The 15901-nt window shown below is 40.4% G+C and overlaps 2 long non-coding RNA genes across 4 annotated transcripts in view; one reads left to right on the forward strand and one right to left on the reverse strand.

Moving 5' to 3' along the window:
* Positions 1-9885, reverse strand: part of LOC116076268 — a 135629-nt gene extending 125744 nt beyond the window's left edge. For both annotated transcript variants that reach the window (XR_004112884.1, XR_004112885.1), the window contains exons 1-2: positions 9718-9885; positions 9046-9125 (exon numbers count right to left, since the gene is read on the reverse strand). This is a non-coding gene — a long non-coding RNA (uncharacterized LOC116076268). The remainder of the gene's footprint in view (positions 1-9045; positions 9126-9717) is intronic.
* Positions 9886-10023: 138 nt separating this feature from the next.
* The window catches only part of LOC116075973, a 60442-nt gene continuing 54564 nt past the window's right edge, over positions 10024-15901 (forward strand). The window contains exons 1-3 of one of the 2 annotated variants that reach the window (XR_004112766.1): positions 10024-10133; positions 10650-10774; positions 10975-11425. This is a non-coding gene — a long non-coding RNA (uncharacterized LOC116075973). Of the gene's footprint in view, positions 10134-10649; positions 10775-10974; positions 11426-15901 lie in introns of those variants that run through there. The other variant, XR_004112767.1, reaches the window with a different exon arrangement.

Genomic DNA, 15901 nt, shown 5'->3' on the forward strand with positions numbered 1-15901 from the left:
TAATGTCTAACATACACATGCCAAGCATGTGAAAGCTCTGACTGTTTTGTGCCCATGCAGTTGTGGTTTAATTTTGTCTTAATTACTTTTCCTGTTCCTGCAATAAAACTGAGAAAATCAGCTTGAGGGAATGTCTTAGTTAGAATTTCTATTGCTGTGAGGAAACACCATGACCATAGCAACTCTTATAAAGAAAAACATTTAATTGAAGTGTGCTTAACGTTTAGTCCATTCTCATCATGGTGGGAACCATAGTGTTACATGGGAAGACATGGTGCTGGAGAGTTGAGAGTTCTACATCTGGAGCAGCAGGCAGCAGGAAGAGAGTGCCACATTGGGCCTGTCTTGAGCATTTGAGACCACAAAGCCTGCTCCTAGTGATTTACTTGTTCCAACAAAGCCACACCTTCTAATAGTACCAATCTCTATGGGGCCATGGGGGGCCATTTTCATTCAAACCACCACAGGGAGGTTTATTTCCATTCACAGTTTAAATAGTCTGTTGTGGAGGGGAAATCAAGACTTTGGGAGTTTGAAGCAGCTTTTCACATTAAATCCCCACTCAGAAGAGAGCAACCCAGAGAAATGGATGTACATTTGCTGATGTTCTGCTTATTCTCTTCATTTTATACAGAATTCCCTACCCACAGCATGGTGTTACCCCTCAGTTGGAAGGGCTTCCTATCGTAATTAGTGCAATGGACAAAAGTACCCACAGGTCTGCTTAGAGGTTCTTTTGCAGGTGAGTCTAGATTTTTCTCAAACTGACGGTCAATAGTCATCATCATGGTTATCAATTGCCTGATGATGGCTGAAGATGGACAAATGAGTTCTCTCAAAGACAGTGTTATCTTCTTGCCAATAAAAATTGAAAATAATGAATTGAGGAACATCGTTAGCCCTGGATGAGAGTTTAACCATGCCTTCACACTCAGAAGCTGAGATTTCAGCTGACCAAATACAACTCCTGGAGCCTGGGCTAATGCTATAAGAGAAACAAGGCAGACAACAAGGCATGACCAATGGGCTGTTATTCACCTTCTGGATTCTTTTTTCCATGGAAAAGGGTTCAGAAGTTCATGTTCAAAACCACAGCATGTGCTTGGTGTGAGTCACCAAGAAGTCAATGACCTACTGAACTACACTTACACAAAGTTTCATGCATGGACAAGGCCCCACTACTGGGGCCCCACACTGATGATTCACAAATATCCTGCACTTAATATTACTCAGTGGTGTGGGGGACAGGAAGTAAATGTTCCATTGTCAGTTAATGGAGCCCTCTATGGGGGAGGCATAGAGGAGGGTACTGGGCCAGTTGTTAGCACAAATGTCAAGAGACTACACTTAGAGTACTGATCACAAGACATCGTTATTTATTCATTTTCAAGAATAAATAATTCATTTAGAAGAATAGTTATAGTTTTCTAGATACTATCTTGGAAGACAAGACCAACTATAAATTCTATTACTATTACTCTCTATTTTTAATACATACTTTTCAATATAACAATAAAACAAAAATTTTGTCATAGGGTTTGAGGTGGTATGAGCAAATGGGAAATGGATAGATTCCCATACAACTAACTTCTAACTCCCACCCTCTCCTGTACAAATTCTGAGGAGATGAGACAGGCAAGCAATAGGGGAAAATACAGATTGGCTTAAGTAGGTATTTGGACTCCTTTGAGAACAGGAAGTACTGGGTTAAAGTTCCAAGAAGAACGAACCATAGTGTGCCTCTTGTCCCTTGGCTACCCATTAAATGGGAGCTCCAATTCAAACCAATTGTTGGCACAAATACCAAGGGACTACTCTTAGAGTACTGATCACAAGACAAACTTATTTATTCATTTTCAAGTATTTACTGATGGCACTCTGATAGGCACCAGGAAAAGACCATGAAGCAGAAAATTTCATATTTCATGAGTGTTCCAGCCTAGCACAAGTTGTAGAGTTTATATTTAAATTAATTATCTTAAGAAAATGTATCATTGTGGCTGTTTTACTCAATCAAATTCCAAGTTGCCTGAAGGACACATAGGAATGTGAGCAATCAAATTGAGTACCAATTTTCCAAGTAGGAAAAGTGCTTGGGGCCTGATGCTCACTTGACTAAATGAACTTTCTGATGATGCCTTCTTCATAGCTTTTACTAGCACATTCATCTGAGATTAAGAGTCACCAGTAAGATGGATCTCAAGATCATTCGGGTCCTTAGCCATGAGCACCCAATGCCACACAATCTATGTAGAGCCAACTTCTCCTTTCTTACCTGACCAGAAGCCAGCACAATAAGGTCAGTTGGCGTGTGCCTTCTACTGACAAGGGACAATCACACTCATAAGTTCAAGGTCAGTTAGTTAAAGGAGTAAATGTTTGGAAGGAACAAGATGCCAGCATGGTTACTCTAGTGAGGATCTGTCCATACAAAGTCAAGACATGAACTTGACCATGGACATTGCAATTATGGTGGAAAGACAGTCTACTTGTGCTCCATGTTAAATGTATAAAAGGAGACTTGAAGCAGAAGAGTAAATATGAGATTTGTTTCTAGGCTTGAGCTATCTTCTACTCAGTATATTTTATTCAAGAGTAAATTTTATTACTTCATTGCTCTTCAGAGCTGGGTAACATTCCCTTGTGTATATTTACCATATTTTCCTTTTCCATTCATCTGTTAATAATGGATCTAGGTTGGATCCACATTCTAGCTATTGTGAACGAAACAGCAATGAACACGAAGGTCAAGTGTCTCTCTGTAGCAGGGTATAAGGTCCTTTGGGCATATGCATGAGAGTGCTCTGGCTGGGCCATGGAGGCAGTTCTGTGCTTAGGTTTTAAAAAATTTCCAGATGGACTTCCAAAGAAAGTATCTGCAATGTTGGGTAAGAGTCTCCTGTTTGTCACATTCACAACATTTGTGGTCCTAATAACAGCTTTTCCAACTAGGGTGAGATGGAATCATCAAGTTTTTTTGATTTACATTTCTGTGATGTTGGCTACATTTTAAAGTGTTTCCTATCCATTTGCATATCTTTTGTAAATGTCCTGCTCAGTTCCATAGGACGTTTCTTAATTGAGCTCGTTGTTTACTTAATGTCTTTCTTTCTTGCTTGCTTTCTTTCATTTTCTTTCTTTCTTTCTTTGAGTTCTTTGTATGTTAAAGAAACCTAATCATCTGCCAGATGAATAGTTGGCAAAGATTTTCTTCCATTCTGTGAGCTATTGATTAGCTTCATTTTTCTTTGTTGTACAGAAAGAACAGCTTTCTAATTTCCTAAGATCCCATTTGTTGACAGTCCACTCTGACTTCCTATGCTACTGTAGTCCATTCAGAAAGTTTCTACAGAAGCATGATCGTTCTTCTTCCTCTAGCAGTTGCAGGATCTCGGGTCTTATGCTAGACATTTATCTACTTGGAGTTGATTTTTAGGATAAGAGATAAGGATCAAGTTTCATTTTTCTAACATGTTGAAATAAAGTTGTCCAAACATTATTAGTTGAAAATGCTCTCTCTTGTTCCAGGGTATGTTTTTGGTAATCTTTCTGAAAAACCAAGTAAATCTTCACATGAACTTATGCGTGGGTCCTCAATCCTATTCTATTGATCTGTATGTCTGTTTTGTGCCAGTCCCATAATGTTACTATATCTCTGTAGTATAATTTGTAGCCAGGTGTAGTGATACCTCCTATAATACTCTTTTTGTTCAGGATTGCTTTGATTATACTTGTTTTTTGTGCTTCCATTTAACATTTGGTTTTGTTCTATAAAAATTGTGTTGGAATTTTTATTTATTATGCATTAAGTCTGAAGATTGTTTTTGGTACGATAATCATTTTCACATTAGCTCTTTCAATACATGAGTGTGGGAGGTCTTTCCAATATTCTAGTATCTTCCTCAGTTTCTTTCCTTAGTCTTGTTTTTCATTGTAGAGATCTTTATTTTCCTTGGTTATATTTGTTCCCAGGTATTTTGTGTGTATGTGCACGTGTGCATGCACATGTATGTCCATTTTCATGGTGTTATTTCCTTGATTTATTTATTTTTATTATGTTAATTATTGGTTAATGAGAAAACAATTAATCTTTGTATATTAGTTTTGCAACCTGCCACATAGTGAAGATGTCTATCAGTAAGAGTCTTCTTGGAGGCATCTTTAACGTTCCTCATGGAAAGAATCATACTATGTGCCAATATGGCTGCTTTGTTGTTTTCCTTTCTTATTTTTATGTCTTTTTTCCCACTTTTTTTCTCTAGCTAAGACTTCAGGCTTCATACTGAATAGAAGTGGAGAGAGTTATACTCTTGTCTTATATCTGACGTTGATCTTTATTTAGCATGATGTTAGCTATACGTTTGTCATATTTAGCCTTTATTATAGTGAGATAAGTCCCCTCCATCTCTAGTCTTCCATGACTTTTACCAAGAAGGGATATTGGATTTTGTCAAAGGCTTTTCTATACCTAATGAGATGATCATGTGATTTCTAACTTTGTTTATTTCTGTGATGGATATCATTTATTGATTTATGTGTGTTGAACTATACTTTCATGTGTAGAATAAAGCCAACTTGGCTGTGCCATGAAGAGCTTTTAAAAATATGAGCTTGAATCAGGCTTACCACTATTCTATTGCAATGTTTTATATCTAGGTTCAGCAGAGAGAGCATCCTGCATTCCTTTTTGCTGTTTTGTCTTTATCTGGTTTTGGTGTCAGGTTATACAGGTTTCATAAGCAGATTTGGATTTGAGAGACTTTCTTCCTTTTATGTTTAATGAGTAGTAATAGCGTTGATTCGTTTTTGAAGTTCTGGTAGACTTCTTCCTTAAAACCATCTGATTCTAGGATTTTTAGTTGGTTGGCTCTTTGTCATTCTATTTATCTTTTTACTGGTCATAGATCTATTTAAACTGTTTCATATTGCTTTAATCTTGTTAATTTGTATGTATCTAGGCATCCATCTACTTTCTTTTTTAGCTTTTCCAATTTATAGACTATTGGGCTTTTAAAGTATGACCTTAATGATATTCTGAATCTCTATGTAGTCACTTGTTGAGACACATTCCATGGAGGAGAGGGAAGATTTCCTGTCTGGTACTCTACTCCTGATTTAAGGCTCATGCCCTCATGCCCAGGGAAACCACAGGCTCTAGAGTAAAATCTGATATTGATATTGTTATTTTGTTTACTGGTGATGCTGTAAGATGGTCATCTAGATATTTATGCTTACACCTATGGACTTTGGATGTTCTCAGATTTAGTCATATAAGCCTCTTTGGGGACAGCAGTCTGTGGAGATATGAATTGCTCAAATTACTGCTGTACTAAATGGCACATCTACATTAACCCCACCACCCTCACTACCAATACCAAGACTCAGCAAACATTGAGGAAGAAGAAAGAATGTAAGGGCTGGACAATGAGGAAGAATGTTGAGCAATGCTATCTGTGTTGGGCCACAGTGGTAAGAGAATTAATGCACACCCTCAGCAATGGAATATTGTCTCCTACCACCTGCTTGCTAGCAGACATTGAGAAACCATCAAATACATGAACATTTTTTTATGCTTTTTGCATTACTTGAATTATCTTTGTTAATTGAAGTTTTAACAAAAAAAAATGGTTCACTGAGCCAATTCATTAAACATTGCATTTATTTTAAATTTACTTCAAAGTTGTTCAAAATAATGGTTTACCTAACTAACTATTTAACTGATGTCAATTTCTTTCCCTAGGGCCACATTTACCTCATGGCTAAAGTTTTAATTTTAACAATTTTTAGTCACATTTTATAAAATCATAAGAGAGTATCCCTTATCAGTACATACAAATGAATGTTTTCTAATCTATATATAGAAAATATATAGACTCAAAACTATTTTTGAGCATTTCTGCAGTCTGCGTTAATACTAGATTGACAGTGTCCCCTCCCTCTCCCTTTTACAGCCATGTCCTTCTGTGTCTCTACCACTCCCTGCCCCATCTCACATGCATGGACTCTGTTTAAAAATTATCATTATGCAAGTATATATACACATACTTACACACATGTATGCATATAAATACAACCTGCTAAAAGCATTTACTGTTGCTTGTATGTATTTATATTTTTTAGGTTGACTAGCTGGTACTAGATAACTAATTAGGGACCTCTCTTAGTATTCATCATTTGTCTATAGCTTTTCATTTAATGGTAGGTCCTGGTGAGATTTCCCCTATTTTCATTGGCATGTCAACTGGTGTTATTGTTCAGGTCTCTTTAAGCAATTGACTATTAAGATTTCATGGATGAGGCTTTCCTCATGTCAGAAGACATGGTCTTCTGAATCTTACACTCTTTTACCCTTCTTCTTAACTCAAGACATAGCAGAGTATAGTTGTAGACAGACAACAGAAAGTGGCATTCTGAAAAGGTGACAGTTCTCATCTGCCTTATTGGAACAGTAAGCCTCTCAGAAAGGTTCTTATATGGAAAAGAATTATGGTGCACGTATCCCCTTTGCTTCATGCTGCATACCTGGGCAAGGTGACAGGAGTCCTGGTAGCCAACTTGACTGACTCTCATTAAGGCTAGCAAAGGACAAAGATAGAAAGAACCTGTCCCACTGGATGATATTGTGGGCCTTTTATGGTTCTGAGTTGCTTTCCAGATGTGTTTTTAGTTTGAGACAAAATAACCTTTTCTTCCTTCAGCCCTCACTATCTGAGTTTTAAATAGCCACACATGTCCTTTTCTGGGTGTTTAATTGAGTTGTCATTATCTCTGTTCAGTCTTTATTTACACTTTTACTTTAAAAAATGTTCTCAGTTGTAGAGCAAGCTGTTATATTTCTTTGCTTGGAAATAAGAAGGCTTTCTGGAAGGATGTGCTGATGGCTATTTCTAGACAAAGGAAATTTTAATTATTTCTGCTGTAACCTCTGTTCTCTGACTTTCATATCCTTCATATTTACTTTAAGGCACAACTGGGGTAGAGTTCATTTACACAGCTGATAGCCAGCCTCTAGCTGGCCTTCATTTGGGACTGTTTCCTGGCCTCCTCTAAATTGAATGGCTTGACCTCATACTGTCTCTAAGACACAGTTTGAGTTTGGCCTAGAAATATCTTGCCCATGATGAAATGTAGCCAGACTTGATGTGTCATTGGAAATGTAACCTACTCTTGTAATAAGTACCTGAGGTTCATTTTTTCTCAGGTAGCCAACTGTTCAAACTCTGTTCAAGTAAAACAGATGAGAGTTATAACCAATAAGAGACAAGTGTGTACCTCACATTTTTACCCTATATTTCACATCCCATTCTCTGTCTACAAATATAACTTCTCATGTTCTGGGGTCAGACACGATCAACTATTTCTGGTCTAGACTGCCATTCAGTTCTAGAATATCAAAGCCAATTAAATCTGCGAAGCTCTACTTGCTGTAATATCTCTTTTAACACCATGGGCCTATGGAGGCATAGTTCCTACCTCTATCTAACATTTTCCCCCAAGCTCCGAACTGTGTGGCTTTTACTGCTGTCAGAACAGCTTCTTATCTGCCACTACTGCCCTCACCATGGTACTTGGCTCATGAGAATATTCTCCCTCCAAAAGTGTGGACCAATTAAACACTAACCAAGCATTACTCAATCCTTGAACTTCCTGCCTGCTTTCTTAAAGGAACACATTTCAAAAGGACCTTGAAAGATAGACCAGGGCCCAGATGAAGCAAATAAATAAATAAATAAATAAATAAGAAATTAACCACCTCAGTTCAAAACAAATTACCTAGCATAGCCATTCTCATCTCCTTTGGAAGTTGAATGACCCTTTCACAGGGTTTCAGTTATAAAGTATCAGCAGAAACAATGCTATGGTTGGGGGTCACCACAATATGAAGAGCTGTATTAAAGGGTCACAACATTAGGAAGGCTGAGAACCTCTGGAGTAGTGAAAGCATAGCTGTCTAGTTTTCAGATTTAGTAAGAGTGTAACGTCACAGATCCAGAGAGCAGACAGACTGAGGAAGGAGGAGGGATGGTGGTAGTGGTTGTGAAGTTCCATTCTGCCTTGTCCACATGTCCCTTCTGGAGTCATGCCTATAGAGCAATGACTAATTTTCTCACTCTGACTTACCCTCCTGACTGACTGGAAAATCTGTGGAAAATTACATCAGATTCTATACCTAAGTCGTGCACCAGTTCAGACTGAATGCCATCCCCTTCCCAGGTATATCACCTTAATTGTTAGCTTTTACGTTAAAGCTAAGTCCTATCACATATCAACACATAGTTTTAAGGCATATTTTTATAAGCTTCTCTTGCTATTTTAAAGTTAAGCCAGTGTATGGATTACTAAAGTGTAAAGTGTATGGATTACTAAAAGTGTATGGATTCAGCATCATTAATTTTTATTAGTCCTTCCTTGGAGAGTTTTTCACAATGTGCTTTGATGGGATCCAGCCTCCTCCAATTCCTCCTCCCAGGTTCACCATCCACAATTATCCAACATCATGTCCCTTTTTGGATAATTTAAAGCTATAAAATCCAATTTGTGGTATTCATATATTTCCAGATATGTGGCTTTTCACTGGAGAATGGTCAGTTTTCTGGTGGCTTTACACTTACAGAAAACAACCCCAGTCATTCATGTTTACATGGTGCCACCAGTCAGAATGCTCCTGGGGCTTAACTTCTGTGCACCTGGATTCCTTGGAGACCAATGTCAACTCAACTTTGATGACTGTGACAGTCTGCCATGTCTCCCTGGAGGTCTATGTGTGGATGAAGGACACAACTGCCACTGACTGCACAAGTAGTGAATTCATAGGAACACACTGTAAGACCTTGAAGCATCTTTGATGGTCAAAGCCTTGACACAATGATGCAACATGTGAAGATAGTGTTGACAGCTATATTTTGTGGTGTATATGAGACAGACATAAATGAATACAATAGCAATTCCTGCCAATTTTGGGGAATGTGCCTAGCTGTCCTCAGAGGATCTATATGGACACATTGCTGGCCTGCCTTACTCCTTCATTATATCCTTACTCCTTACCTTGAAACCTCAGGTTATGTTTGCACCTGTCAGCCTGGATTCATAGACATAACTGTCCTCTGAGAGTCTCAGCCCAGGAGCTGACCAAAACAGATACAGAGACCCACAGTTAAACATTAGATGAAACTCAGGGAGTCTTGTGGAAGAGTTAGGGGAAGGATTCAGGAACCCAGAAGGAATAGGAACTCCACAAGAAGACCAACAGAAGCAACTATCTAGGACCCTAGGGGGCCCCAGAGATTGAACAATCAACAAAAGAGCATACAAAGACTGGACCTCGCCCCCTATATGTAGCAGATGGGCAGCTTGGTCTTCATGTGGGTCCCCCAAAAAGTGGAGCCAGTGAACCTGACTCTGTTGCTTATCTGTGGCTCCAGTTCCCCAAACTCAGCTCCCTTGTCTGGCCTCAGTGGGAGAGAATGTACCTATTTCTGCAGTGACTTGAGGTGCCAGGGAAGGTTGGTGCCCAGAGAGGGACCTCCCCCTTCTCAGAGGTGAAGAGGAGGGGGAGGGGCAGTGCGGAAGGGGTACTGGGAGGAGGGGGTGTGAAGTAAATACATAAATTAATGACAGTGGTGGGGAGAGGTGAGGTGGAAAGAAAACTAAGTCTCAGATCCTTAGCAGCTGTGGCTTGCCAGCTGCGCTCCCCTAGGGTTGGGACATCTTGCTCACCTCATCTTTCCTTGCTGGGATTTTGACTGCCTCGAGTTTGCATGGGGCTTCGTATCAACAGCCACTGCTTATTCCTATGTGCAGCTGCTCTGTGTCTGAAACAATTGCTCTCCCACTGAAGGCTCTATATTCTTTTGGCCTCTTTTTCAAAATGATCCCTAAGCCTTGGGAGGAGAGGATGTAATTGTGACATAGATGTCCCATTTAGGGCTGAGCATTCCACAATCTCTTATTCTCTGTGTCCTGCCTGCCCTTAGGTCTCTGTGTCACAAATAGAATCTTCTCTGTTGAGGAGTGTGAGGTTCTAACTTCTGGGTAGAACAGTGAGTCACTGGGAATTGGTTTGATATTCTGTCCATGTAGCAGGATAATGGTCGTGGGTTCTCCTGTAGGGCCTATGGCCCATCTAGCTGCAGGTGATTCAACATTATTTTAATAATCTTATAATAATTTAAAAGTGGTATCTTAATCATTAGTTAGGTATTCTGATTATAATTGCTGCTACTGAGACATTTTTAAGGGACATGTTTTCTTACAAACAGTTTGCAAGTATGGGATGATTAAATATAAGCGATGCCTGAGTAGGTTTTATACATAAAATATATTAATATATTAACTGTATCATTTTGATTAAGCACCTTTTAAATTCCTCATAGAAATATTCCCTAAGTCTTCCTGAAAGTTTTCCTCTGGAAATAGAAAACTTTTCTTTGCTAGCTCACATTTTTCTCTTTAATTCTTTCAAACTTAGTAGCTTCATAAAGGGTTCCATGCATTATTATTTTAAAGGTAAGAAAAATGGAGGATAAGAGGGGCCATTTTTCCAGGATCACAAAACTAATGGCTAACATGTAGCTGAGTCAGAGCCACTCCAGGAAAGCCCTCTAACCTAGCTCTGGTGCTCTTCCACCTTTTCTAATTCTCCTTTTCAGATAAAGAAACTAATATTGGTCAGACTTAGTCACTACAGCGAAATATATGACCCAGACCACTGATGAAGAAAATGGTTTATCTTCTCCTCAGTCTTTAAGGTTCAAGGGTGTGGAGCCTGCATTAGGTACGTTTTGTTGAGCCCCGTGACAAATTGTGAATTGTGGGGTAGTAATGGTGAGAATATACATTAGAGTACGCACTCACAATCTTATCCAGGAAAGAGAGAGAAGGGGAGATGAGGGAGAAGGAAATGAGAGAAAGAAAGGCATGTTCCTTTTAATAACCAACTTCTTACTGAAATTCTTTTGGTGAACACATCCCCAGGGATCGAATGTCCTCCTCTTACCACATCTTCAGAGTTCCCTCATCTCCCAATGATGGCACCTGGGGCACCAAGCCTCCCTCCACTAGGGGACACTGAAGTCATATGCAAACCATGGCAGCTAAAAAGTCAAAAGAGGAACTTGACAAATCCAACACAAGCCAAGTAACAGACACGGTCCTACAAGTCTTCTAGAAAATGGTAGTCTACTTAAGATTCATCTGCAATAGCAAACATCTTGAAGCAATCTGAAAAACTAATCAGATACAAGAATAAGCTGAAACATTGTAACTATCGCGAATTACTGAGTAAGTGAGTGACAGGAGTGACCATTGAACTGGGGCTGGAGAGCCAGCTGGAATAGTTTTTCAGTATTCCAGTATCCCAGTATCTATCTCACTCTTACCTTTATTGTTTCCTTGCTCAATAAAATGCCATGGCGCTTGCATCCACCTTCACTTGTATTTAGAATTCAAGGAAAGGATAATAAAAAAACAAATTCATGGGTGAGGGAGAGATGACCTGCCCCTGTCATACTCCTAGCCATCCATGGCAGGTCCAAGAGATGCCTTCCTCCTCCAGAGCCGGCCCAGCCCCTTGCCTCCTGTAACACTTGGGAGAATGGGCCATGGACCTGGCATGATCAGTACAACAGAGGTGGCTCTATAGGCATGGGCACCAGTGAGCCATCTTGAGGGCATGATAGCAGGAAAGCCCCTCTGCCCCTTGCTGTCGTCATTGGTTGAGCTAGCCAGGGCAGTGTTGGAGATCTTACCCTAGTGGTGTGGATGCAGGAGAGCTGGTGGGCTGATCAGCTTAACTACCATCCAGGCCCAGATCCAGGGCTTTGAGTTGGCCCATCCCAACATCTACCTCATCTATGAACTGATTGAGTGTGTAAAGGGTCTGGTCCTACAGATACAGAGCTGCAGGATCCCTAGGACACAAGGCAACAATAGGATATCTGAGAGGAGTCACAGGATCCAGTAAAGTATCAGAAGCCGGAGGCCTCATACCAGGCTAACGTCTCATTGCAATGAACATTTGCAAGCAAAGAAGTGTGGACCAAAGGGTATAGGGCACACTGTAACACACCACAGATTCCACAAAAAGTTTTTTTTTTGGGGGGGGGATATTGCAAGGGTAAAGGGTAGGTGCAAAGGGACAGGGAGGTGAGTGGGATTGGGTACATGATGTGAAATAAGTCAACCTATGCCAATGACAAAAGAATACTGAGGAGCTTTATGTGGTCTGTGTCCTTCTTAGAAGAGGGATCAAAATACCCATGGTAGGAAATACAGAGACAAAGTTTGGGGCAGAAACTGAAGGGAAGGCCATCCAGTGACTGTACCACCTAGGGATCCATCCTATATACAGTTACCCAGCCCAGACACTATTATGGATGCCAACAGTTGCTTACTGACAGGAGCTTGATGTAGCTCCTGATATAGGATTCCTGAGAGGCTCCACCAGTGCCTGACAAATACAGAAGTGGATGCTCGCAGCCATCCATTGGACTGAGCACAAAGTCTCCAATGGAGGAGCTAGAGAAAGAACCCAAGGAACTGAAGGGGTTTGCAGCCCCATAGGAGGAACAACAACATGAACCAACCAGTACCGTCAGAGTTCCCAGGGTCTATACCACCAACCAATGAGTACACATGGAGGGACCCATGCTGCATATGTAGCAGAGGATGGCCTTGTGGGACATCAATGAGAGAAGAGGCCCTTGGTCTCATGAAGGCTTTATGCCTCAGTATATGGGAATGCCAGGACAGGGAAGCCAGAGCTAGTGGGTTAGTGAGCAGGGATGGGGGGTGGGGAGGGATGGGATAGGAGGATTTTCAGAGGGGATAAAATTTACAATGTAAATGAAGAAAACATCTAATAAAAAAGAATACTGAGACCGCTTTGTAGGCCTCAAGTGAGGGTCATTTATATATCATTTTTCTCACTGGCAAAAAAAAGAAAAACAAAACTGTTCTTAGAACATCTTTTTTCTATATACTATTGTTTCTCCAATTTTCTATCTAAAATTCATTTAGTTATCATGCCACACATTTAAATTGAAACAAATAACTAAATAAATATCATAAAAGTACATCAAGCAATACCAAGAGGCTTGACTAGCTAGGGGTTTTGAAAGGAAGGAAGGAAGGGACAGAGGGAAGGAGAGAGACAGGGAGGGAGGGAGTACCCAGACTGTCTACACTCACATCAGTAACACCAACCTTTCTGTGGTGAGGTATATAAACATGGGCACCAAAGCTCTCACTCAGGTGCTTGATCTTCCTACAAAATGCTGATGCTGGGGGTGGGGGGGAGATCTTCACCCAAGGAGGCTACAGAGCTGCTCTTCAGGTCACATCTCCGTTGTGCCTTTGCTAAAATGTCTACTTGTTTCAGGACCCTTCTACTAGCTCCTCATGAAATCATATAACAAGCTCATGGGTGTAAAACAAAAGCAACTCACCACCACACAAACTTCTAAGCGATTCACTGGGCTGTCAAGGTGCTAGCAAGGGTTCATCTCTTCTGGAGGCTCAGAGGGGCAACTTTAGTTCTGTGCTGTTTCCAGCTTCTGCAGTCCACTCTCCTGATTCCTTAGCTAGATGCCTTTGTTTTTGTCTTCAAAGGTAGATGTGTAATATCCTTAACTCTGTCCTGAGCTCCTGACCTCTGCCTCTGTCACCATGCTTCTTTTGGTGACTCTTACCCTTCTTATCTCCTCTTGTAATGACCCAAAGGTAACACTGACCTACCTGGAGGACCCGTGACAACCTTTCCATTTCTATACCACTAATCACACCTTCAAATGCTGTATGATATTGTCACAGGTTCTGGGAATACAGGGATATCTGAAAGACTTTAATCTAGTCTACTAGTGCTCAGTAGTGCTTGTTGAGTAGTTAAGTTCTTATCATTGCATGAAGTTCTTTTATTTTAAAATGCCTTCTACAGAGGTGGTTGCTTGTCAGCCATAAGCTCTCCCCCTGCAGTTGTGCCTTGAAAGTGTCCTCTGATCCTCCTTGCTGATTCTATGCACTGTTAAGAACTGGCTTTCTCTGAAGACTTTGGGCTGGATGTATTTTGAGACAGAATGTATTTTGGGACTGGAACCAGGGACAGATTCCTTGTTGTATAAAGCATGGCTGACATTGCACTGGTTGTAAAACCATAAATTCCATCACTCTTCTGTCATGTTCCTAAAGTCACAAAGGCCTAGCAAAAAAACATACTGTGTTCTCTGTCTAAGGTCTGAGATACTTAATAAGACTAGCAAAGAAACATGGAAACATGAACTATAGTGTCAGATTTGAGAATTTTATCTGAAATTTTGTCTAACTTGAGAATTCTGTCCTCTATGCAAATAGGATTCCTGACACCAAACTGCAGAGTGGGGGAATTACCTACTATATGATCAGCAACATGGTATTGTAGATCTTCCCATATGTAGTTTCACCCCAGGAAAGGTGATGGTATGGAGGTTTATTGCAGAGCATTCAAAGGGCATTGGCTGAGTTACCATACTCTGCTTCTCTCCTAGTCTCACTCAGAGACTGTTTAATCCACTTCTATTAGTATAGAAGGATCCAGTAGTGTTTGCCATTAGCTGAGGATCCCCTACATTCAAGGAACTGTCAGAGGAGGCCAGGAGAAACTACTGCCACCAATAACTAATCCTTTTTGCTCAAGTAGGTAGAATGTAAAGGTGAAGAGTGGGGGATGAGAAAGCACCACCATTGAATCAGGGGGGCCCCAGCACCCACTTGTGATCATAGGTGACCCACCATGAGCCCTGCACTGACTGCCTAAGGAGAGGTAACTCCGGTCTCACACTGTACTACCACCACCTGGAAGACTCTCATTGGTAGAGGTAGATCTTGCCATTTGGTCACTATTACTAGGCACTGAAATGCAGGTCACTTATGATCCTATTGTTTTTAAAGTTGTAGCATGACACAAAACTCACCCACAGAAGTCTGAGCCAAATCACAAGAAGGTGATTTTAATATGAAAATATTTTAATTTGCAAATGTAGTTGCCTAGTTATATTAGCCTGATCCTCTGTTTACAGGTTTTTTTAAAGTTACTGCTAAAAAAACATAGAACATAAAAACATAGAATTGTGAGTTTGAGTCAAAGCTAAATAACAGTTAAATGACACACATTTATTCATCAGGACACTACTCATTTCTTTCCTTTTTTCTAATTTTCTGATCAGTTTAAGTTATTTGAAACAACCTGTCCCCGCCACTTACAACACTCCCACAGTCAAGCACCAACCCTTGGTGCTCATTGTCTAACATGTCTCAGCACTTATTTCCTAAGACTCTCCCTCAGTGTGACTTGCCTTTGACTATACTTACTGTCACTCTGCATTCAAAGCCACTTCCTGTCCACACAGTTCTTCCCAAGGCTGCTATCTGCTCTCACGTTCCCTCATATTCCCATTATATATCCACCTTAGGACCAAACTCAAATGTCACACATTCCCAGATGATGTTTTTCTTTCCAAATACCATTCAACTTCTCTCTAGCCTTGAATGTTTTCTAAGAACAGAGGTCTTGTTTGTATTATTTCTTAGAGGGGGACTGCCACAGATGCATGTTCAAGTTGCACATGGTGGTCTTGCCTTGCAATACCTAACATGTTGTCTCATTCAGGAGAAACATTTTCTCAATAATTTTTTAGTAAACAAATAAATGACTTTGAGTGGGTAGGTAAGGCCATTATCCTCTAATGGGCAGTGTACTGAATGAGGTCTTGAGACAGTGAAAAGTCTAAAGTCAGAACCGAAGAAAACCAAAGAGAGACAGCACTGAAAGGCTCTTTAGACTTCTATCAGATAAACGCTGTGGTCTAACTCCATTTTAAGGTAGAATCGGTTGTGGTCAACACACACACACACACACACACACACACAC

The sequence above is a fragment of the Mastomys coucha genome, unplaced genomic scaffold (assembly GCF_008632895.1).
Source record: "Mastomys coucha isolate ucsf_1 unplaced genomic scaffold, UCSF_Mcou_1 pScaffold4, whole genome shotgun sequence".
Lineage (NCBI taxonomy): Eukaryota > Metazoa > Chordata > Mammalia > Rodentia > Muridae > Mastomys > Mastomys coucha.